Raw genomic sequence first — 27565 nt, 5'->3', positions numbered from 1 at the left:
GCATTGGAAACTACTACAGGCCTTACAGTTAACGATCAAAGCGTAAACTGTTTGAGACATTACTCCCGTTGTGGAAAGTACGCATGGCGACTGTTGTATTCATTCCCGATGCAATTTCTGTGTTTCATCAACACTCTGATAGTCCACAGATTACAGAATGCCACCAGATGTGCATCGGACGCTACTACTGGTCTTCCAGGGAACGATCAAAGCGTGGACTGTTTCAGCCATTACTCCCATTGAGGAAAGTCCTGATGGTGACTGTTGTATTCAATCCCGATGCAAAATCTGTGTTTCATCAAAACTTTGAAGTACCACAGATAACAGAATGCGTCAATATGTGCATCGGAATCTTCTACTTGTCTTCAAGGCAACGATCACACCGTAGAATGTTTGAGACATTACTCCCATGGAGGAATGTGCGCATGGTGACCGTTGTATTCAAAGCTGATGCTATTTCTATGTTTCATCAACACCCGGATAGACCACAGATTACAGAATACCTCCAGATGTGATTCGGAAACTACTACTGGTCTTGAGGGAACGATCAAATCAATGATAGTTTGAGACATTATTCCCATGGAGGAAAGTGCGCATTGTGATTGTTGTATTCAATCCCGATGCAATTTCTGTGCTTCATCAACACTCTGATAGTCCACAGATTACAGAATGCCTCCAGACGTGCATCGGAAACTACTACTGTTCTTCCAGGGGACGATCAAAGCGTAGACTGTTTGAGACATTACTCCCATGGAGGAAAGTGCGCATGGTGACAGTTGTATTCAATCCCGATGCAATTTCTGTGTTTCATCAACACTTTGAAGGTCCACAGATTACAGAACGCCTCCAGACGTGCATCGGAATCTTCTACTGCTCTTCCACAGAACTATCAAATCGTAGACTGTTTGAGACATTACTTGCATCGAGGAAAGTGCGCATGGTGACTGTTGTATTCAATCCCGATGCAATTTCTGTGTTTCAACAACACTCTGATAGTCCACAGATTACAGAAGGCCTCCAGATGTTCATCGGAAACTACTACTGGTCTTCCAGGGAACGATCAAATCGTAGACTGTTTGAGACATTATCCCATGGAGGAAAGTGCGCATGGTGAATCTTGTATTCAATCCCGATGCAATTTCTGTATTTCATCAACACTTTGAAGGTCCACAGATTACAGAATGCTTCCAGATGTGAATCGAAACTACTACTGTTCTTCCAGGGAACGATCAAAGCGTAGACTGTTTGAGACATTACTCCCATGGAGGAAAGTGCGCATGGAGACTGTTGTATTCAATCCCGATGCAATTTCTGTGTTTCATCAACACTCCGATAAACCAAAGATTACAGAATGCCACCAGATGTGCATCGGAAACTACTACTGGTCTTCCAGGGAACGATCAAAGCGTAGACTGTTTGTGACATTACTCCCGTGGAGGAAAGTGCGCATGGTGACTGTTGTATTTAATCCCGATGCAATTTCTGTGTTTCATCAACACTCTGATAGTCCACAGATTACAGAATGATACCATATGTGCATTGGAAACTACTACTGGCCTTACAGTTAACGATCAAAGCGTAAACTGTTTGCGACATTACTCCCGTTGAGGAAAGTGCGCATGGTGACTGTTGTATTCAATCCCGATGCAATTTCTGTGTTTCATCAACACTCCGATAAACCACAGATTACAGAATGCCTCCAGATGTGCATCGGAAACTACTACTGGTCTTGAGGGAACGATCAAATCGATGACAGTTTTAGACACTACTCCCATGGAGGAAAGTGCGCATGGTGACTGTTGTAATCAATCCAGATGCAATTTCTGTGTTTCATCAACACTCTGTTAGTCCACAGATTACAGAATGCCTCCAGATGTGCATTGGAAACTATTACTGGTCTTCCAGGGAACGATCAAAGCGTAGACTGTTTGAGACATTTCTCCCATGGAGGAAAGTGCGCATGGTGACTGTTGTATTCAATCCCGATGCAATTTCTGTGTTTCATAAACACTCTGATAGTCCACACATTACAGAATGCCCCCAGATGTGCATCGGAAACTACTACTGGTCTTCCAGGGATTGATCAAAGCGTATACTGTTTGAGACATTACTCAGATGGAGGATAGTGCGCATGGTGACTGTTGTATTCATTCCCAATGCAATTTCTGTGTTTCATCAACACTCCGATAAACCAAAGTTTACAGATTGCCACCAGATGTGCATCGGAAACTACTACTGGTATTCCAGGGAACGATCAAATCGTAGACTGTTTGAGACATTTCGCCCATGAAGGAAAGTGCGCATGGTGACCGTTGTATTCAATCCCGATGCAATTTCTGTGTTTCATAAACACTCTGATAGTCCACAGATTACAGAATGATACCATATGTGCATTGGAAACTACTACAGGTCTTACAGTTAACGATCAAAGCGTAAACTGTTTGAGACATTACTCCCGTTGTGGAATGTACGCATGGCGACTGTTGTATCCATTCCCGATGCAATTTCTGTGTTTCATCAACACTCTGATAGTCCACAGATTACAGAATGCCACCAGATGTGCATCGGACACTACTACTGGTCTTCCAGGGAACGATCAAAGCGTAGACTGTTTGAGATATTACTCCCATGGAGGAAAGTGCGCATGGAGACTGTTGTATTCAATCCCGATGCAATTTCTGTGTTTCATCAACACTCCGATAAACCAAAGATTACAGAATGCCACCAGATGTGTATCGGAAACTACTACTGGTCTTCCAGGGAACGATCAAAGCGTAGACTGTTTGAGACATTACTTCGTGGAGGAAAGTGCGCATGGTGACTGTTGTATTTAATCCCGATGCAATTTCTGTGTTTCAACAACACTCTTATAGTCCACTGATAGCAGAATACCTTCAGATGTGCAACGGAAACTACTACTTTCCTTCCAGGGTACGATCAAGGCGTAGACTGTTTGAGACATTACACCCATGGAGGTAAGTGCTCATGGTGAATGTTGTATTCAAAGCCGATGTTATTTCTGTGTTTCATCAACACCTGGATAGACCACAGATTACAGAATGCCTCCAAACGTGCCACGGAAACTACTACTGGTCTTACAGTTAACGATCAAAGCGTAAACTGTTTGAGACATTACTCCCGTTGAGGAAAGTGCGCATGGTGACTGTTCTATTCAAAGCCGATGCTATTTCTGTGTTTCATCAACACCTGGATAGACCACAGATTACAGAATGCCTCCAGATGTGCATCGGAAAATACTACTGGTCTTGAGGGAACGATCAAATCGATGACAGTTTTAGACACTACTCCCATGGAGGAAAGTGCGCATGGTGACTGTTGTATTCAATCCAGAAGCAATTTCTGTGTTTCATCAACACTCTGTTCGTCCACAGATTACAGAATGCCTCCAGATGTGCATCGGAAACTATTACTGGTCTTCCAGGGAACGATCAAAGCGTAGACTGTTTGAGACATTTCTCCCATAGGGGAAAGTGCGCATGGTGACTGTTGTATTCAATCCCGATGCAATTTCTGTGTTTCATCTACACTCTGATAGTCCACACATTACAGAATGCCACCAGATGTGCATCGGAAACTACTACTGGTCTTCCAGGGAACGACCAAAGCGTAGACTGTTTGAGACATTACTCCCATGGAGTGAAGGGCGCATGGTGACTGTTGTATTCAATACCGATTCAATTTCTGTTTCTCTTCAACACTCTGATAGACCACTGATTACAGAATGCCACCAGATGTGCATCGGAAACTACTACTGGTCTTCCGTTGAACGATCAAAGCGTAAACTGTTTGAGACATTACTCCCGCGGAGAAAAGTGCGCATGGTGAATGTTGTATTCAATCACGATGCAATTTCTGTGTTTCATCAACACTCTGATAGACCACAGATTACAGAATGATACCAGATGTGCATTGGAAACTACTACTGGTCTTACAGGGAACGATTAAGGCGTAAACTGTTTGAGACATTACTCCCGTTGAGGAAAGAGCGCATGGCGACTGTTGTATTCATTCCCGATGCAATTTCTGTGTTTCATCAAAACTGAGATAGTCCACAGATTACAGAATGCCACCAGATGTGCATCGGAAACTACTACTGGTCTTCCAGGGACCTATCAAAGCGTGGACTGTTTCGGCCATTACTCCAATTGAGGAAAGTGCTGATGGTGACTGTTGTTTTCAATCCCGATGCAAATTCTGTGTTTCATCAAAACTTTGAAGGTCCACAGATAACAGAATGCCTCCATATGTGCATCGGAATCTTCTACTGGTCTTCCAGGGAACGACCAAACCGTAGACTGTTTGAGACACTACTCCCATGGAGGAAAGTGCGCATGGTGACTGTTGTATTCAATCCCGATGGAATTTCTGTGTTTCATCAACACTTTGAAGGTCCACAGATTGCAGAATGCCTCCAGATGTGCATCGGAAACTATTACTGGTCTTCCAGGGAACGATCAAAGCGTAGACTGTTTGAGACATTTCTCCCATGGAGGAAAGTGCGCATGGTGACAGTTGTATTCAATCCCGATGCAATTTCTGTGTTTCATAAACACTGTGATAGTCCACACATTACAGAATGCACCCAGATGTGCATCGGAAACTACTACTGGTCTTCCAGGGATTGATCAAATCGTAGACTGTTTGAGACATTACTCAGATGGAGAATAGTGTGCATGGTGACTGTTGTATTCATTCCCGATGCAATTTCTGCGTTTCATCAACACTCCGATAAACCAAAGATTACAGAATGCCACCAGATGGGCATCGGAAACTACTACTGGTATTCCAGGGAACGGTCAAAGCATAGAATGTTTGAGACATTACTCCCATGGAGCGAAGTGCGCATGGTGACTGTTGTATTCAATCCCGATGCAATTTCTGTGTTTCAACAACACTCTGATAGTCCACAGATTACAGAATGCCTCCAGATGTTCATCGGAAACTACTACTGGTCCTCCAGGGAACGATCAAAACGTAGACTGTTTGAGACATTATCCTATGGAGGAAAGTGCGCATGGTGAATCTTGTATTCAATCCCGATGCAATTTCTGTATTTCATCAACACTTTGAAGGTCCACAGATTACAGAATGCTTCCAGATGTGCATCGGAAACTACTACTGGTCTTGAGGGAACGATCAAATCGATGACAGTTTTAGACACTACTCCCATGTAGGAAAGTGCGCATGGTGACTGTTGTATTCAATCCAGATGCAATTTCTGTGTTTCATCAACACTCTGTTAGTCCACAGATTACGGAATGCCTCCAGATGTGCATCGGAAACTATTACTGGTCTTCCAGGGAACGATCAAAGGGTAGACTGTTTCAGACATTTCTCCCATGGAGGAAAGTGCGCATGGTGACTGTTGTATTCAATCCCGATGCAATTTCTGTGTTTCATAAACACTCTGATAGTCCACACATTACAGAATGCCCCCAGATGTGCATCGGAAACTACTACTGGTCTTCCAGGGATTGATCAAAGCGTAGACTGTTTGAGACATTACTCAGATGGAGAATAGTGCGCATGGTGACTGTTGTATTCATTCCCGATGCAATTTCTGTGTTTCATCAACACTCCGATAAACCAAAGATTACAGAATGCCACCAGATGTGCATCGGAAACTACTACTGGTAATCCAGGGAACGACCAAAGCGTAGACTGTTTGAGACATTTCTCCCTTGGAGCGAAGGGCGCATGGTGACTGTTGTATTCAATACCCATGCAATTTCTGTGTCTCATCAACACTCTGATAGTCCGCTGATTACAGAATGATACCAGATGTGCATTGGAAACTACTACTGGTCTTACAGGGAACGATCAAAGCGTGAACTGTTTGAGACATTACTCCCGTTGAGGAAAGTGCGCATGGCGACTGTTGTATTCATTCCCGATGCAATTTCTGTGTTTCATCAAAACTCTGATAGTCCACAGATTACAGAATGCCACCAGATGTGCATCGGAAACTATTACTGGTCTTCCAGGGAACGATCAAAGCGTAGACTGTTTGAGACATTTCTCCCATGGAGGAAAGTGCGCATGGTGACTGTTGTATTCAATCCCGATGCAATTTCTGTGTTTCATCAACACTCTGTTAGTCCACAGATTACAGAATGCCTCCAGATGTGCATCGGAAACTATTACTGGTCTTCCAGGGAACGATCAAAGCGTAGACTGTTTGAGACATTTCTCCCATGGAGGAAAGTGCGCATGGTGACTGTTGTATTCAATCCCGATGCAATTTCTGTGTTTCATAAACACTCTGATATTCCACACATTACAGAATGCCCCCAGATGTGCATCGGAAACTACTACTGGTCTTCCAGGGATTGATCAAAGCGTAGACTGTTTGAGACATTACTCAGATGGAGAATAGTGCGCATGTTGACTGTTGTATTCATTCCCGATGCAATTTCTGTGTTTCATCAACACTCCGATAAACCAAAGATTACAGAATGCCACCAGATGTGCATCGGAAACTACTACTGGTATTCCAGTGAACGATCAAAGCGTAGACTGTTTGAGACATTACTCCCATGGAGCGAAGTGCACATGGTGACTGTTCTATTCAAACCCGATGCAATTTCTGTGATTCATCAACATTCTGATAGTATACATATTACAGAATGCCACCAGATGTGCATCGGAAACTACTACTGGTCTTCCAGGGAACGATCAAATCGTAGACTGTTTGAGACAATACTCCCATAGGGGAAAGTGCGCATGGTGACTGTTGTATTCAATCCCGATGCAATTTCTGTGTTTCATCTACACTCTGATAGTCCACACATTACAGAATGCCCCCAGATGTGCATCGGCAACTACTACTGGTCTTCCAGGGATCGACCAAAGCGTAGACTGTTTGAGACATTACTCCCATGGAGTAAAGGGCGCATGGTGACTGTTGTATTCAATACCGATGCAATTACTGTGTCTCATCAACACTCTGATAGACCACTGCTTACAGAATGCCACCACATGTGCATCGGAAACTACTACTGGTCTTCCGTTGAACGATCAAAGCGTAGACTGTTTGAGACATTACTCCCGCGGAGAAAAGTGCGCATGGAGAATGTTGTATTCAATCACGTTGCAATTTCTGTGTTTCATCAATACTCTGATAGTCCACAGATTACAGAATGATACCAGATGTGCATTGGAAACTACTACTGGTCTTACAGGGAACGATTAAAACGTAAACTGTTTGAGACATTACTCCCGTTGAGGAAAGTGCGCATGGCGACTGTTGTACTCAGTCCCGATGCAATTTCTGTGTTTCATCAAAACTCTGATAGTCCACAGATTACAGAATGCCACCAGATGTGCATCGGAAACTACTACTGGTCTTCCAGGGACCTATCAAAGCGTGGACTGTTTCAGCCCTTACTCCAATTGAGGAAAGTGCTGATGGTGACTGTTGTATTCAATCCCGATGCAAATTCTGTGTCTCATCAAAACTTTGAAGGTCCACAGATAACAGAATGCCTCCATATGTGCATCGGAATCTTCTACTGGTCTTCCAGGGAACGACCAAACCGTAGACTGTTTGAGACACTACTCCCATGGAGGAAAGTGCGCATGGTGACTGTTGTATTCAATCCCGATGCAATTTCTGTGTTTCATAAACACTTTGAAGGTCCACAGATTGCAGAATGCCTCCAGATGTGCATCGGAAACTACTATTGGTCTTCCAGGGATTGATCAAAGCGTAAACTGTTTGAGACATTACTCAGATGGAGAATAGTGTGCATGGTGACTGTTGTATTCATTCCCGATGCAATTTCTGTGTTTCATCAACACTCCGATAAACCAAAGATTACAGAATGCCACCAGATATGCATCGGAAACTACTACTGGTATTCCAGGGAACGATCAAAGCATAGACTGTTTGAGACATTACTCCCATGGAGCGAAGTGCGCATGGTGACTGTTGTATTCAATCCAGATGCAATTTCTGTGTTTCATTAACACTCTGATAGTCCACAGATTACAGAATGATACCATATGTGCATTGGAAACTACTACTGGCCTTACAGTTAACGATCAAAGCGTAAACTGTTTGAGCCATTACTCCCATTGAGGAAAGTCCTGATGGTGACTGTTGTATTCAATCCCGATGCAAATTCTGTGTTTCATCATAACTTTGAAGTACCTCAGATAACAGAATGCGTCAATATGTGCATCGGAAACTTCTACTGGTCTTCAAGGGAACGATCAAACCGTACACTGTTTGAGACATTACTCCCATGGAGGAATGTGCGCATGGTGACCGTTGTATTCAAAGCCGATGCTACTTCTGTGTTTCACCAACACCCGGATAGACCACAGATTACAGAATGCCTCCAGATGTGATTCGGAAACTACTACTGGTCTTGAGGGAACGATCAAATCAATGACAGTTTGAGACATTATTCCCTTGGAGGAAAGTGCGCATTGTGATTGTTGTATTCGATCCCGGTGCAATTTCTGTGCTTCATCAACACTCTGATAGTCCACAGATTACAGAATGCCTCCAGACGTGCATCGGAAATTACTACTGTTCTTCCAGGGAACGATCAAAGCGTAGACTGTTTGAGACATTATCCCATGGAGGAAAGTGCGCATGGTGAATGTTGTATTCAATCCCGATGCAATTTCTGTATTTCATCAACACTTTGAAGGTCCACAGATTACAGAATGCTTCCAGATGTGAATCGAAACTACTACTGGTCTTCCAGGGTACGACCAAACCCTAGACTGTTTGAGACATTACTCCCATAGAGGGAAGTGCGGATGGTGACTGTTGTATTCAATCCCGATGCAATTTCTGAGTTTCAACAACACTCTGATAGAAAACAGATTACAGGATGCCTCCAGATGTGCATCGGAAACTACTACTGGTCTTCCAGGGAACGATCGAAGCGTAGACTGTTTGAGACATTACTCCCATGGAGGAAAGTGGTCATGGTGACTGTTGTATTCAATCCCGATGCAATTTCTGTGTTTCATTAACACTTTGAAGGTCCACAGAGTACAGAATGCCTCCAGATGTGCATCGGAAACTACTACTGGTCTTCCAGGGTACGACCAAACCGTAGACTGTTTGAGACAATACTCTCATGGAGGAAAGTGCACATGGTGACTGTTGTATTCAATCCCGATGCAATTTCTGTGTTTTATCAACACTCTGATAGTCAACAGGTTACAGAATGCCTCCAGATGTGCATCGGAAACTACTACTGGTGTTCCAGGGATCGATCAAAGCATAGACTGTTAGAGACATTACACCCATGGTGGAAAGTGTGCATGGTGACATTTGTATTCAATTCTGATGCAATTTCTGTGTTTTATCAACACTCTGATAGTCCACAGATTACAGAATGCCTACAGATGTGCATCGGAAACTACCACTGGTCTTCCAGGGTACGACCAAACGGTAGACTGTTTGAGACATTACTCCCATAGAGGAAAGTGCGGATGGTGACTGTTGTATTCAATCCCGATGCAATTTCTGAGTTTCAACAACACTCTGATAGAAAACAGATTACAGAATGCCTCCAGAGTGCATCGGAAAATACTACTGGTCTTGAGGGAACGATCAAAGCGATGGCAGTTTGAGACATTACTACAATGGAGAGATGTACGCATGGTGAACGTTGTATTCAATCCTGATGCAATTTCTGTGTTTCATCAACAGATTGAAGGTCCACAGATTACAGAATGCTTCCAGATATGCATCCGAAACTACTACTGGTCTTCCAGGGAACGATCATAGCGTAGACTGTTTGAGACAATACTCCCATGGAGGAAAGTGCACATGGTGACTGTTGTATTCAATCCCGATGCAATTTCTGTGTTTTATCAACACTCTGATAGTCAACAGGTTACAGAATGCCTCCAGATGTGCATCGGAAACTACTACTGGTGTTCCAGGGATCGATCAAAGCATAGACTGTTAGAGACATTACACCCATGGTGGAAAGTGTGCATGGTGACAGTTGTATTCAATTCTGATGCAATTTCTGTGTTTTATCAACACTCTGATAGTCCACAGATTACAGAATGCCTACAGATGTGCATCGGAAACTACCACTGGTCTTCCAGGGAACGATCAAAGCGTAGACTGTTTGAGACATTATTCCCATGGAATAAAGTGAGGATTGTGACTGTTGTATACAATCCCGATGCAATTTCTGTGTTCCATCAACTCTCTGGTAGTCCACAGATTACAGTTTGCCTCCAGATGTGCATCGGAAACTAGTACACGTCTTCCTGGGAACGATCAAAGCGTAGACTGTTTGAGAGATTATTCCCATGGAGGAAAGTGTGCATGGTGACTGTTGTATTTAATCCCGATGCAATTTCTGTGTTTCATCAACACTTCGAAGGTCCACAGTTTACAGATTGCCTCCAGATATCCATCGGAAACTACTACTGGTCTTCCAGGGAACGATCAAAGCGTAGACTGTTTCAGACGTTACTCCCATGGAGGAAAGTGAGGATGGTGACTGTTGTATTCACTCCCGATGCAATTTCTGTGTTTCATCAAAACTTTGAAGGTCCACAGAGTACAGAATGCCTCCAGATGTGCATCGGAAACTACTACTGGTCTTCCAGGGAACGTTCAAAGCGTAGACTGTTTCAGACATTTCTCCCATGGAGGAAAGTGAGGATGGTGACTGTTGTATGCAATCACGATGCATTTTCTGTGTTTCATCAACACTCTGATAGTCCACAGATTACAGATTGCCTCCAGATGTGCATCGGAAACTATTACTGGTCTTCCTGGGAACGATCAATGCGTATACTGTTTGAGACATTACTCCCATAGAGGAAAGTGCGCATGGTGACAGTTGTATTCAATCCCGATGCAATTTCTGTGTTTCATCAACACTTTGAAGGTCCACAGCTTACAGATTGCCTCCAGATGCGCATCGGAAACTACTACTGGTCTTCCAGGGAACGATCAAGCCGTAGACTGTTTGAGACATTACTCCTAAGGAGATAAGTGCATATGGTGACTGTTGTATTCAATCCCGATGCTATTTCTGTCTTTCATCAACACTCTGATAGTCCACAGATTACAGAATGCCACCAGATGTGCATCGGAAACTACTACTGCTCTTCCAGGGCACGATCAAAGCGTAGACTGTTTGACTCATTACTCCCGTGGAGGAAAGTGCGCTTGGTGAATGTTGTATTCAATCCCGATGCAATTTCTGTGTTTCATCAACACTCTGATAGTCCACAGAATACAGAATGATACGAGATGTGCATTGGAAACTACTACTGGTCTTCCAGGGAACGATCAAAGCGTAAACTGTTTGAGACATTACTCCCATTGAGGAAAGTGCGCATGGTGACTGTTGTATTCAATCCCGATGCAATTTCTGTGTTTCATCAACACTCTGATAGTCCACAGATTACAGAATGCCGCCAGATGTGCATCGGACACTTCTACTGGTTTTCCAGGGATCGATCAAAGCGTGGACTGTTTCAGACATTACTCCCATTGAGGAAAGTGCGGATGGTTACTGCTGTATTCAATCCCGATGCAAATTCTGTGTTTCATCAACACTTTGAAGGTCCACATATAACATAATGTCTCCATATGTGCATCGGAATCTTCTACTGGTCTTCCAGGGAACGATCAAACCGTAGACTCTTTGAGATATTACCCCCATGGAGGAAAGTGCGCATGGTGACTGTTGTATTCAATCCCTATGCGATTTCTGTGTTTCATCAACACTCTGATAGTCCACAGATTACAGAATGCCAACAGATGAGCATCGGAAACTACTACTGGTCTTCCAGGGAACGATCAAAGCGTAGACTGTTTGAGACATTTCTCCCATGGAGGAAAGTGCGCATGGTGACTGTTCTATTCAAACCCGATGCAATTTCTGTGTTTCATCAACACTCTGATAGTATACAGATTACAGAATGCCACCAGATGTGCATCGGAAACTACTACTGGTATTCCAGGGAACAATCAAATCGTAGACTGTTTGAGACATTACTCCCATAGATGAAAGTGCGCATGGTGACTGTTGTATTCAATCCCGATCGAATTTCTGTGTTTCATCAACACTTTGAAGGTCCACAGATTGCAGAATGCCTCCAGATGTGCATCGGAAAATACTACTGGACTTCCAGGGAACGATCAAAGCGTAGACTGTTTCAGACGTTACTCCCATGGAGGAATGTGAGGATGGTGACTGTTGTATTCACTCCCGATGCAATTACTGTGTTTCATCAACACTTTGAAGGTCCACAGCTTACAGATTGCCTCCAGATGCGCATCGAAAACTACTACTGGTCTTCCAGGGATCGATCAAAGCGTAGACTGTTTGAGACATTTCTCCCATGGAGGAAAGTGCGCATGGTGAATGTTGTATCCAATCCCGATGCATTTTCTGTGTTTCATCAACACTCTGATAGTTCACACATTCCAGAATTCCCCCAGATGTGCATCGGAAACTACTACTGGTCTTCCAGGGAACGATCAAAGCGTAGACTGTTTCAGACGCTACTCCCATGGTGGAAAGTGAGGATGGTGACTGTTGTATTCACTCCCGATGCAATTTCTGTGTTTCATCAACACTTTGAAGGTCCACAGAGTACAGAATGCATCCAGATGTGCATCGGAAACTACTACTGGTCTTCCAGGGAACGTTCAAACGTAGACTGTTTCAGACATTACTCCCATGGAGGAAAGTGAGGATAGTTACTGTTGTATTCAATCCCGATGGAATTTCTGTGTTTCATCAACACTCTGATAGTCCACAGATTACAGAATGCCACCAGATGTGCATCGGAAACTACTACTGGTCTTCCAGGGAACGATCAAAGCGTGGACTGTTTTAGCCATTACTCCCATTGAGGAAAGTCCTGATGGTGACTGTTGTATTCAATCCCGATGCAAATTCTGTGTTTCATCAAATTTTGAAGTACCACAGATAACAGAATGCGTCAATATGTGCATCGGAATCTTCTACTGGTCTTCAAGGGAACGATCAAACCGTAGACTGTTTGAGACATTACTCCCATGGAAGAATGTGCGCATGGTGACCGTTGTATTCAAAGCCGATGCTACTTCTGTGTTTCACCAACACCCGGATAGACCACAGATTACAGAATGCCTCCAGATGTGATTTGGAAACTACTACTGGTCTTGAGGGAACGATCAAATTAATGACAGTTTGAGACATTATTCCCATGGAGGAAAGTGCGCATTGTGATTGTTGTATTCAATCCCGATGCAATTTCTGTGCTTCATCAACACTCTGATAGTCCACAGATTACAGAATGCCTCCAGACGTGCATCGGAAAATACTACTGGTCTTGAGGGAACGATCAAAGTGATGGCAGTTTGAGACATTACTACAATGGAGAAAAGTACGCATGGTGAACGTTGTATTCAATCCCGGTGCAATTTCTGTGTTTCATCAACAGATTGAAGGTCCACAGATTACAGAATGCCTCCAGATATGCATCCGAAACTACTACTGGTCTTCCAGGGAACGATCATAGCGTAGACTGTTTGAGACAATACTCCCATGGAGGAAAGTGCACATGGTGACTGTTGTATTCAATCCCGACGCAATTTTTGTGTTTTATCAACACTCTGATAGTCAACAGGTTACAGAATGCCTCCAGATGTGCTTCGGAAACTACTACTGGTCTTCCAGGGATCGATCAAAGCGTAGACTGTTAGAGACATTACACCCATGGTGGAAAGTGTGCATGGTGACAGTTGTATTCAATTCTGATGCAATTTCTGTGTTTTATCAACACTCTGATAGTCCACAGATTACAGAATGCCTACAGATGTGCATCGGAAACTACCACTGGTCTTCCAGGGAACGATCAAAGCGTAGACTGTTTTAGACATTATTCCCATGGAGGAAAGTGAGGATTGTGACTGTTGTATACAATCGCGATGCAATTTCTGTGTTCCATCAACTCTCTGGTAGTCCACAGATTACAGTTTGCCTCCAGATGTGCATCGGAAACTAGTACTCGTCTTCCTGGGAACGATCAAAGCGTAGACTGTTTGAGACATTACTCCCATGGAGGATAGTGTGCATGGTGACTGTTGTATTTAATCCCGATGCAATTTCTGCGTTTCATCAACACTTCGAAGGTCCACAGCTTACAGATTGCCTCCAGATATCCATCGGAAACTACTACTGGTCTTCCAGGGAACGATCAAAGCGTAGACTGTTTCAGACGTTACTCCCATGGAGGAAAGTGAGGATGGTGACTGTTGTATTCACTCCCGATGCAATTTCTGTGTTTCATCAACACTTTGAAGGTCCACAGAGTACAGAATGCCTCCAGATGTGCATCGGAAACTACTACTGGTCTTCCAGGGAACGTTCAAAGCGTAGACTGTTTCAGACATTACTCCCATGGAGGAAAGTGAGGATGGTGACTGTTGTATACAATCCCGATGCAATTTCTGTGTTTCATCAACACTCTGATAGTCCACAGATTACAGATTGCCTCCAGATGTGCATCGGAAACTATTACTGGTCTTCCTGGGAACGATCAATGCGTATACTGTTTGAGACATTACTCCCATAGAGGAAAGTGCGCATGGTGACAGTTGTATTCAATCCCGATGCAATTTCTGTGTTTCATCAACACTTTGAAGGTCCACAGCTTACAGACTGCCTCCAGATGCGCATCGGAAACTACTACTGTTCTTCCAGGGAACGATCAAAGCGTAGACTGTTTGAGACATCACTCCCATGGAGGAAAGTGCGCATGGTGACTGTTGTATTCATTCCCCTTGCAATTTCTGTGTTTGATCAACACTCTGATAAACCACAGATTACAGAATGCCACCACATGTGCATCGAAAACTACTACTGGTATTCCAGGGAACGATAAAATCGTAGACTGTTTGAGACACTACTCCCAGGGAGGAAACTGCGCATGGTGACTGTTGTATTCAATCCCGACGCAATATCTGTGTTTCAACAACACTCTGATAATCCACAGATTACAGAATGCCACCAGATGTGCATCGGAAACCACTACTGGTCTTCCAGGGAACGATCAAGCCGTAGACTGTTTGAGACATTACTCCTAAGGAGATAAGTGCATATGGTGACTGTTGTATTCAATCCCGATGCTATTTCTGTGTTTCATCAACACTCTGATAGTCCACAGATTACAGAATGCCACCAGATGTGCATCGGAAACTACTACTGCTCTTCCAGGGTACGATCAAAGCGTAGACTGTTTGACTCATTACTCCCGTGCAGGAAAGTGCGCTTGGTGAATGTTGTATTCAATCCCGATGCAATTTCTGTGTTTCATCAACACTCTGATAGTCCACAGATTACAGAATGATACGAGATGTGCATTGGAAACTACTACTGGTCTTCCAGGGAACGATCAAAGCGTAAACTGTTTGAGACATTACTCCCATTGAGGAAAGTGCGCATGGTGACTGTTGTATTCAATCCCGATGCAATTTCTGTGTTTCATCAACACTCTGATAGTCCACAGATTACAGAATGCCGCCAGATGTGCATCGGAAACTTCTACTGGTTTTCCAGGGAACGATCAAAGCGTGGACTGTTTCAGACATTACTCCCATTGAGGAAAGTGCGGATGGTTACTGCTGTATTCAATCCCGATGCAAATTCTGTGTTTCATCAACACTTTGAAGGTCCACATATAACATAATGCCTCCATATGTGCATCGGAATCTTCTACTGGTCTTCCAGGGAACGATCAAACCGTAGACTCTTTGAGATATTACCCCCATGGAGGAAAGTGCGCATGGTGACTGTTGTATTCAATCCCTATGCAATTTCTGTGTTTCATCAACACTCTGATAATCCACAGATTACAGAATGCCAACAGATGAGCATCGGAAACTACTACTGGTGTTCCAGGGAACGATCAAAGCGTAGACTGTTTGAGACATTACTCCCATGGAGGAAAGTGCGCATGGCGACTGTTGTATTCAATCCCGATCGAATTTCTGTGTTTCATCAACACTTTGAAGGTCCACAGATTGCAGAATGCCTCCAGATGTGCATCGGAAACTACTACTGGTCTTCCAGGGAACGATCAAAGCGTAGACTGTTTCAGACGTTATTCCCATGGAGGAATGTGAGGATGGTGACTGTTGTATTCACTCCCGATGCAATTACTGTGTTTCATAAACACTTTGAAGGTCCACAGCTTACATATTGCCTCCAGATGCGCATCGGAAACTACTACTGGTCTTACAGGGATCGATCAAAGCGTAGACTGTTTGAGACATTTCTCCCATGGAGGAAAGTGCGCATGGTGAATGTTGTATACAATCCCGATGCAATTTCTGTGTTTCATCAACACTCTGATAGTTCACACATTCCAGAGTTCCCCCAGATGTGCATCGGAAACTACTACTGGTCCTCCAGGGAACGATCAAAGCGTAGACTGTTTCGGACGCTACTCCCATGGAGGAAAGTGAGGATGGTGACTGTTGTATTCACTCCCGATGCAATTTCTGTGTTTCATCAACACTTTGAAGGTCCACAGAGTACAGAATGCATCCAGATGTGCATCGGAAACTACTACTGGTCTTCCAGGGAACGTTCAAACGTAGACTGTTTCAGACATTACTCCCATGGAGGAAAGTGAGGATAGTGACTGTTGTATTCAATCCCGATGCATTTTCTGTGTTTCATCAACACTCTGATAGTCCACAGATTACAGATTGCCTCCAGATGTGCATCGGAAACTATTACTGGTCTTCCTGGGAACGATCAATGCGTAGACTGTTTGAGACACTACTCCCATAGAGGAAAGTGCGCATGGCGACTGTTGTATTCAATCCCGATGCAATTTCTGTATTTCATCAACACTTTGAAGGTCCACAGCTTACAGATTGCCTCCAGATGTACATCGGAAACTACTACTGGTCTTCCAGGGAACGATCAAACCGTAGACTGTTTGAGACATTTCACCCATGGAGGAATGTGCGCATGGTGAATGTTGTATCCAATCCCGATGCAATTTCTGTGTTTCATCAACACTCTGATAGTCCACACATTCCAGAATTCCCCCAGATGTGAATCGGAAACTACTACTGGTCTTCCAGGGAACGATCAAATCGTAGACGGTTTGAGACATTACTCCCATGGAGGAAAGTGCGCATGGTGACTGTTGTATTCATTCCCATTGCAATTTCTGTGTTTCATCAACACTCTGATAAACCACAGATTACAGAATGCCACCAGATGTGCATCGGAAACTACTACTGGTATTCCAGGTAACGATCAAAGCGTAGACTGTTTGAGACACTACTCCCAGGGAGGAAACTGCGCATGGTGACTGTTGTATTCAATCCCGACGCAATTTCTGTGTTTCAAGAACACTCTGATAATCCACAGATTACAGAATGCCTCCAGATGTGCATCGGAAACCACTACTGGTCTTCCAGGGAACGTTCAAAGCGTAGACTGTTTCAGACATTACTCCCATGGAGGAAAGTGAGGATAGTGACTGTTGTATTCAATCCCGATGCATTTTCTGTGTTTCATCAACACTCTGATAGTCCACAGATTACAGATTGCCTCCAGATGTGCATCGGAAACTACTACTGGTCTTCCAGGGAACGATCAAAGCGTAGACTGTTTGAGACATTACTCCCGTGGAGGAAAGTGCGCATGACGAATGTTGTATTCAATCTCGATGCAATTTCTGTGTTTCATCAACACTCTGATAGTCCACAGATTACCGAATGATACCAGATGTGCATTGGAAACTACTACTGGTCTTACAGGTAACGATCAAAGCGTAAACTGTCTGAGACATTACTCCCGTTGAGGAAAGTGCGCATGGCGACTGTTGTATTCATTCCCGATGCAATTTCTGTGTTACATCAGCACTCTGATAGTCCACAGATTACAGAATGCCACCAGATGTGCATCGGAAACTACTACTGGTCTTCCAGAGAACGATCAAAGCGTGGACTGTTTGAGCCATTACTCCCATTGAGGAAAGTGCTGATGGTGACTGTTGTATTCAATCCCGATGCAAATTCTGGGTTCCATCAAAACTTAAAGGTCCACAGATAACAGAATGCCTCCATATGTGCATCGGAATCTTTTACTGGTCTTCCAGGGGACGATCAAACCGTAGACTGTTTGAGACACTACTCCCATGGAGGAAAGTGCGCATGGTGACTGTTGTATTCAAATCCGATGCAATTTCTGTGTTTCAACAACACTCTGATAGTCCACAGATTACAGAATACCTTCAGATGTGCATCGGAAACTACTACTCTTCTTCCAGGGAACGATCAAGACGTAGACTGTTTCAGACATTACACCCTTATAGGAAAGTGCTCATGGTGACTGTTGTATTCAAAGCCGATGCTATTTCTGTGTTTCATCAACACCTGGATAGACCACAGATTACAGAATGCCTGCAGATGTGCATCGGAAACTACTACTGGTCTTGAGGGAACGATCAAATCGATGACAGTTTGAGACATTACTCCCATGGAGGAAAGTGCGTATGGTGACTGTTGTATTCGATCCCGATGCAATTTCTGTGTTTCATCAACACTCTGATAGTCCACAGATTACAGAATGCCACCAGATGTGCATCGGAAACTACTACTGGTCTTCCAGGGAACGATCAAAGCGTAGACTGTTTGAGACATTTCTCCCATGGAGGAAAGTGCGCATTGTGATTGTTGTATTCAATCCCGATGCAATTCCTCTGTTTCATCAACACTCTGATAGTCCACACATTCCAAAATGCCCCCAGATGTGCATCGGAAACTACTACTGGTCTTCCAGGGAACGATCAAAGCGTAGACTGTTTGAGACATTACTCCCATGGAGCGAAGTGCGCATGGTGACTGTTGTATTCAATCCCGATGCAATTTCTGTGTTTCATCAACACTCTGATAGTCCAGTGATTACAGAATGCCACCATATGTGCATCGGAAACTACTACTGGTCTTCCAGGGAACGATCAATGCGTAGACTGTTTGAGACATAACTCCCGTGGGGGAAAGTACGCATGGCGACTGTTGTATTCTTTCCCGATGCAATTTCTGTGCTTCATCAACACTCTGATAGTCCACAGATTACAGAATGCCACCAGATGTGCATCGGAAACTACTACTGGTCTTCCAGGGATCGATCAAAGCGTGGACTGTTTCAGCCATTACTCCCATTGAGGAAAGTCCTGATGGTGACTGTTGTATTCAATCCCGATGCAAATCCTGTGTTTCATCAAAACTTTGAAGGTCCACAGATAACAGAATGCCTCCATATGTGCATCGGAATCTTCTACTGGTCTTCCAGGGAAAGACCAAACCGTAGACTGTTTGAGACATTACTCCCATGGTGGAAAGTGCGCATGGTGACTGTTGTATTCAATCCCGATGCAATTTCTGTGTTTCATCAACACTCTCATTGTCCACAGATTACAGAACGCCTCCAGATGTGCATCGGAAACTACTACTGTTGTTCCAAGGAACGATCAAAACCTAGACTGTTTGAGACATTACTCCTATGGAGGAAAATGCCCATGGTGACTGTTTTATTAAATCCCGATGCAATTTCTGTGTTTCATCAACACTTTGAAGGTCCACAGATTACAGAAGGCATCCAGATGTGCATCGGAATCTTCTACTGGTCTTCCACGGAACTATCAAATCGTAGACTGTTTGAGACATTACTCCCATGGATGAAAGTGCGCATGGTGACTGTTGTATTCAATCCCGATGCAATTTCTGTGTTTCAACAACACTCTGATAGTCCACAGATTACAGAATGACACCAGATGTGCATCGGAAACTACTACTGGTCTTCCTGGGAACGATCAAAACGTAGACTGTTTGAGACATTATCGTATGGAGGAAAGTGCGCATGGTGAATGTTGTATTCAATCCCCAACGCAGTTTCTGTGTTAATCAACTCTCTGATAGTCCACAGTTTACAGAATGCTTCCAGATGTGCATTGGAAACTACTACTGGTCTTCAGGGAACAATCAAATCGATGACAGTTAGAGACATTTCTCCCATGGAGGAAAGTGCGCTTGGTGACCGTTGTATTCATTCCCGATTCAATTTCTGTGTTTCATCAACACTCTGATAGTCCACAGATTACAGAATGCCACCAGATGTGCATCGGAAACCTCTAAAGGTCTTCCAGAGAACGATCAAAGCGTATACTGTTTGAGACATTTCTCACATGGAGGAAAGTGCGCATGGTGACTGTTGTATTCAATCGCGATGCAATTTCTGTGTTTCATCAACACTTTGAAAGTCCACAGATTACAGAATGCCTCCAGATGTGAATCGAAACTGCTACTGGTCTGCCAGGGAACGATCACAGCGTAGACTGTTTGAGACATTACTCCCATGGAGGAAAGGGCGGATGGTGACTGTTGTACTCAATCCCGATGCAATTTCTGTGTATCAACACTCTGATAGTCCATAGATTACAGAATGCCTCCAGGTGTGCATCGGAAACTACTACTGGTCTTCCAGGGAACGATCAGTGCGTAGACTGTTTGAGACGCTACTCCCATGGAGGAACGTCCTCATGGCGACTGCTGTATTCAATCCTGATGCAATTTCTGTGTTTCAACAACACTTTGACGGTCCAAAGATAACAGAATGCCTCCAGATTTGAGTCGAAACTACTACTGGTCTTCCAGGGAACGATCAAAGCGTAGACTGTTTGAGACACTACTTCCAAGGAGGAAAGTGCGGATGGGGACTGTTGTATTCAAACCCGATGCAATTTCTGTGTTTCAACTACACTCTGATAGTCCACAGATTACAGAATGCCTCCAGATGTGACCCGAAACTACTACTGGTCTTCCTGGGAACGATCAATATGTAGACTGTTTGAGACATTACTCCCATTTAGGAAAGTCGGCATGGTGACTGTTGTAATCATTCCCGATGCAATTTCTGTGTTTGATCAACACTCTAATAAACCACAGATTACAGAATGCCAACAGATGTGCATCATAAAATACTACTGGTATTCAAGGGAACGATCAAAGCGTAGACTGTTTGGGACACTACTCCCGTGGAGGAAACTGCGCATGGTGACTATTGTATTCAATCAAGACGCAATTTCTGTGTTTCATCAACACTTTGAAGGTCCACAGATAACAGAATGCCACCAGATGTGAATCGAAACTACTACTGGTCTTCCTGGGAACGATCAATGCGTAGACTCTTTGAGACATTACTCCCATGGAGGAAAGTGCGCATGGTGGCTGTTGTATTCAATCCCGATGCAATTTCTGTGTTTCATCAACACTCTGATAGTCCACACATTACAGAATGCCCCCAGATGTGCATCGGAAACTACTACTGGTCTTCCAGGGAAGGATCAAAGCGTAGACTCTTTGTGACATTACTCCCATATAGGAAAGTGCGCATGGTGACTGTTGTATTCATTCCCGATGAAATTTCTGTGTTTCATCAACACTCTGATAAACCACAGATTACAGAATGCCACCAGATGTGCATCGGAAACTACTACTGGTATTCCAGGGAACGATCAAAGCGTAGACTGTATTAGACACTACTCCCAGGGAGGAAACTGCGCATGGTGACTGTTGTATTCAATCCCGACGCAATTTCTGTGTTTCAACAACACTCTGATAATCCACAGATTACAGAATGCCACCAGATGTGCATCGGAAACCACTACTGGTCTTCCATGGAACGTTCAAAGCGTAGACTGTTTGAGACATTACTCCCATGGAGATAAGTGCGCATGGTGACTGTTGTATTCAATCCCGATGCAATTTCTGTGTCTCATCAACACTCTGATGGTCCACAGATTACAAAATGTCACCAGATGTGCATCGGAAACTACTACTGCTCTTCCAGGGAACGATCAAAGCGTAGACTGTTTGACTCATTACTCCTGTGGAGGAAAGTGCGCATTGTGAATGTTGTATTCAATCCCGATGCAATTTCTGTGTTTCATCAACACTCTGATAATCCACAGATTACAGAATGATACCAGATGTGCATTGGAAACTACTACTGGTCTTCAAGTCAACGATCAAAGCTTAAACTGTTTGAGACATTACTCCCGTTGAGGAAAGTGCGCATGGTGACTGTTGTATTCAATCCCGATGCAATTTCTGTGCTTCATCAACACTCTGATAGTCCACACATAACAGAATGCCACCAGATATGCATCGGAAACTTCTACTGGTCTTCCAGGGAACGATCAAAGCGTGGACTGTTTCAGACATTACTCCCATTGAGGAAAGTGCGGATGGTGACTGTTGTATTCAATTCCGATGCAAATTCTGTGTTTCATCATCACTTTGAAGGTCCACAGATTACTGAATGCCTCCAGATGTGAATCAGAAACAACTACTGGTCTTCCACGGAACGATCAAAGCGTAGACTGTTTGAGACATTACCCCTATGGAGATAAGTGCGAATGGTGACTGTTGTATTCAAAGCCGAAGCTATTTCTGTGTTTCATCAACACCCGGATAGCCCACAGATTACAGAATGCCTCCAGATGTGCATCGGAAACTACTACTGGTCTTCCAGGGGACGATCAAAACGTAGACAGTTTGAGACATTACTCCCATGGAGGAAAGTCGGCATGGTGACTGTTGTATTCAATCCCGATGCAATATCTGTGTTTCTTTAACACTCGGATAATCCACAGATTACAGAATGCATCCAGATGTGCATCGGAAAATACTAATGGTCTTGAGGGAACGATCAAAGCGATGACAGTTTGAGACATTACTACAATGGAGAAATGTACGCATGGTGCCTGTTGTATTGAATCCCGATGCAATTTCTGTGTTTCATCAATACTTTGAAGGTCCACAGATTACAGAATGCCTCCAGATATGCATCGGAAGCTACTACTGGTCTTCCAGGGAATGATCAAAGCGTAGAGTGTTTGAGACATTACTCCCATGGAGGAAATTGCGCATGGTGACTGTTGTATTCAATCCCCAACGCAATTTCTGTGTTCATCAACACTCTGATAGTCCACAGTTTACAGAATGCTTACAGATGTGCATCGGAAACTACTACTGGACTTCCAGGGAGCGACCAAAGCGTAAAATGTTTGAGACATTACTCCCGTGTAGGAAAGTGCGCATTGTGACAGTCGTAATCAATCCCGATGCAATTTCTGTGTTTCATCAACACTCTGATAGTCCACATATTACAGAATGCTTCCAGATGTGCATTGGAAGCTACTACTGGACTTCAGGGAACGATCAAATCGATGACACTTTGAGAAATTACTCCCATGGAGGAAAGTGCGCATGGAGACTGTTGAATTTAATACCGATGCAATTTCTAAGCTTCATCAACACTCTGATAGTCCACACATTACAGAATGCCCCCAGATGTGCATCGGAAACTACTACTGCTCTTCCAGGGAACGAACAAAGCGTAGACTGTTTGACTCATTACTCCCGTGGAGGAAAGTGCGCATGGTGAATGTTGTATTCAATCCCGATGAAATTTCTGTGTTTCATCAACACTCTGATAATCCACAGATTACAGAATGATACCAGATGTGCATTGGAAACTACTACTGGTCTTCCAGGGAACGATCAAAGCGTAAACTATTTCAGACATCACTCCCGTTCAGGAAAGTGCGCATGGTGACTGTTGTATTCAATCCCGATGCAATTTCTGTGTTTCATCAACACTCTGATAGTCCACAGATACAGAATTCCCCCAGATGTGCATCGGAAAATTCTACTGGTCTTCCAGGGAACGATCAAAGCGTGGACTGTTTCAGACATTACTCCCATTGAGGAAAGTTCGGATGGTGACTGTTGTATTCAATCTCGATGCAAATTCTGTGTTTCATCAACACTTTGAAGGTCCACAGATAACAGAATGCCTCGATATGTACATCTGAATCTTCTACTGGTCTTCCAGTGAACGATCAAACCGTAGACTGTTTGAGACATTACTCCCATGGAGGAAAGTGCGCATGGTGACTGTTGTATTCAAAGCCGATGCTATTTCTGTGTTTCATCAACACCCGGATATGCCACAGATAACAGAATGCCTCCAGATGTGAATCTGAAACAACTACTGGTCTGGAGGGAACAATCAAATCAACGACAATTTGAGACGTTATCCCATGGAGGAAAGTGCGCATGGTGACAGTTATATTCAAACCCGATGCAATTTCTGTATTTCATCAACACTCTGATAGTCCACAGATTACAGAATGCCTCCAGATGTGCATCGGAAACTACTACTGGTCTTCCAGGGGTCGATCAAAGCGTAGACTATTTGAGACATTACTCCCATGGAGGAAAGTCGGCATGGTGACTGTTGTATTCAATCCCGATGCAATTTCTGTGTTTCAACATCACCCTGATAGAAAACAGATTAGAGAATGCCTCCAGATGTGCATCGGAAACTACTACTGGTCTTCCAGGGAACGATCAAAGCGTAGACTGTTTGAGACATTACTCGCATGGAGGAAAGTGTGAATGGTGACTGTTGTATTCAATCCCGATGCAATATCTGTGTTTCATTAACACTCGGATAATATACAGATTACAGGATGCCTCCAGATGTGCATCGGAAACTACTACTGGACTTCCAGGGAGCGATCAAAGCGTAAACTGTTTGAGACATTACTCCCATGTAGGAAAGTGCGCATTGTGACTGTCGTAATCAATCCCGATGCAATTTCTGTGTTTCATCAACACTCTGATAGTCCACAGATTACAGAATGCTTCCAGATGTGTATTGGAAACTACTACTGGTCTTCAGGGAACGATCAAATCGATGACAGTTTGAGAAATTACTCCCATGGAGGAAAGTGCTCATGGTGACTGTTAAATTTAATACCGATGCAATTTCTAAGTTTCATCAACACTCTGATAGTCCACACATTACAGAATGCCCCCAGATGTGCATCGGAAACTACTACTGCTCTTCCAGGGAACGATCAAAGCGTAGACTGTTTGTCTCATTACTCCCGTAGAGGAAAGTGCGCATGGTGAATGTTGTATTCAATCCCGATGAAATTTCTGTGTTTCATCAACACTCTGATAGTCCACAGATTACAGAATTCCCCCAGATGTGCATCGGAAACTTCTACTGGTCTTCCAGGGAACGATCAAAGCGCGGACTGTTTCAGACATTACTCCCATTGAGGAAAGTGCGGATGGTGACTGTTGTATTCAATCTCGATGCAAATTCTGTGTTTCATCAACACTTTGAAAGTCCACAGATAACAGAATGCCTCGACATGTGCATCTGAATCTTCTACTGGTCTTCCAGGGAACGATCAAACCGTAGACTGTTTGAGACATTACTCCCATGGAGGAAAGTGTGAAGGGTGACAGTTGTATTCAATCCCGATGCAAATTCTGTGTTTCATCAACACTCGGATAATCCACAGATTACACAATGCCTCCAGATGTGCATCGGAAACTACTACTGGTCTTGAGGGAACGATCAAAGCGATGACAGTTTGAGACATTACTACAATGGAGAAATGTACGCATGGTGCCTGTTGTATTCAATCCCGATGCAATTTCTGTGTTTCATCAACACTTTGAAGGTCCACAGATTACAGAATGCCCGAAGATGTGCATCGGAAACTACTACTGGTCTTATAGGGAACGATCAAAGCGTAGACTGTTTGAGACATTACACCCATGGAGGAAAGTGCGCATGGTGACTGTTGTATTCTTTCCCGATGAAATTTCTTTGTTTCATCAACACTCTGATAGTCCACAGATTACAGAATGCTTCCAGATGTGCATCGGAAACCTCTACTGGTCTTCAAGGGAACGATCAAAGCGTAGACTGTTTGAGACATTTCTCGAATGGAGGAAAGTGCGCATGGTGACTGTTGTATTCAATCCCGATGCAATTTCTGTGTTTCAACAACACTTTGAAGGTCCACAGATTACAGAATGAGTCCAGATGTGAATCGAAACTACTACTGGTCTTCCAGGGAACGATCAAAGCGTAGACTGTTTGAGACATTACTCCCATGGTGAAAAGTGCGGATGGTGACTGTTGTATTCAATCCCGATGCAATTTCTGTGTTTCAACAACACTCTGATAGTCCACAGATTACAGAATGACTCCAGATGTGCATCGGAAACTACTACTGGTATTCCAGGGGACGATCAAAGCGTAGACTGTTTGAGACATTACTCCCATGGAGGAAAGTGTGAATGGTGACTGTTGTATTCAATCCCGATGCAATATCTGTGTTTCATTAGCACTCGGATAATCCACAGATTACAGAATGCCTCCAGATGTGCATCGGAAAATACTACTGGTCTTGAGGGAACGATCAAAGCGATGAGAGTTTGAGACATTACTACAATGGAGAAATGTACGCATGGTGCCTGTTGTATTCAATCCCGATGCAATTTCTGTGTTTGATCAACACTCTGATAAACCACAGATTACAGAATGCCACCAGATGTGCATCGGAAACTACTACTGGTATTCCAGGGAACGATCAAAGCGTAGACTGTTTGAGACATTAATCGCATGGAGGAAAGTGTGAATGGTGACTATTGTATTCAATCCCGATGCAATATCTGTGTTTCATTAACACTCGGATAATCCACAGATTACACAATGCCTCCAGATGTGCATCGGAAACTACTACTGGTCTTGAGGGAACGATCAAAGCGATGACAGTTTGAGACATTACTACAATGGAGAAATGTACGCATGGTGCCTGTTGTATTAAATCCCGATGCAATTTCTGTGTTTCATCAACACTTTGAAGGTCCACAGATTACAGAATGCCCGAAGATGTGCATCGGAAACTACTACTGGTCTTATAGGGAACGATCAAAGCGTAGACTGTTTGAGACATTACACCCATGGAGGAAAGTGCGCATGGTGACTGTTGTATTCTTTCCCGATGAAATTTCTTTGTTTCATCAACACTCTGATAGTCCACAGATTACAGAATGCTTCCAGATGTGCATCGGAAACCTCTACTGGTCTTCAAGGGAACGATCAAAGCGTAGACTGTTTGAGACATTTCTCGAATGGATTAATGTGCGCATGGTGACTGTTGTATTCAATCCCGATGCAATATCTGTGTTTCATTAGCACTCGGATAATCCACAGATTACAGAATGCCTCCAGATGTGCATCGGAAAATACTACTGGTCTTGAGGGAACGATCAAAGCGATGACAGTTTGAGACATTACTACAATGGAGAAATGCACCCATGGTGCCTGTTGTATTCAATCCCGATGCAATTTCTGTGTTTGATCAACACTCTGATAAACCACAGATTACAGAATGCCACCAGATGTGCATCGGAAACTACTACTGGTATTCCAGGGAACGATCAAAGCGTAGACTGTTTTAGACACTACTCCCAGGGAGGAAACTGCGCATGGTGACCGTTGTATTCAATCCCGACGCAATTTCTGTGTTTCAACAACACTCTGATAATCCACAGATTACAGAATGCCACCAGATGTGCATCGGAAACCACTACTGGTCTTCCATGGAACGTTCAAAGCGTAGACTGTTTGAGACATTACTCCCATGGAGA

Source organism: Schistocerca gregaria, chromosome 10 (assembly GCF_023897955.1).
Source record: "Schistocerca gregaria isolate iqSchGreg1 chromosome 10, iqSchGreg1.2, whole genome shotgun sequence".
In the NCBI taxonomy this organism is placed as follows: domain Eukaryota; kingdom Metazoa; phylum Arthropoda; class Insecta; order Orthoptera; family Acrididae; genus Schistocerca; species Schistocerca gregaria.
The sequence above is the reverse complement of the archived record's forward strand: the minus strand, read 5'-3'. Positions refer to the sequence as shown.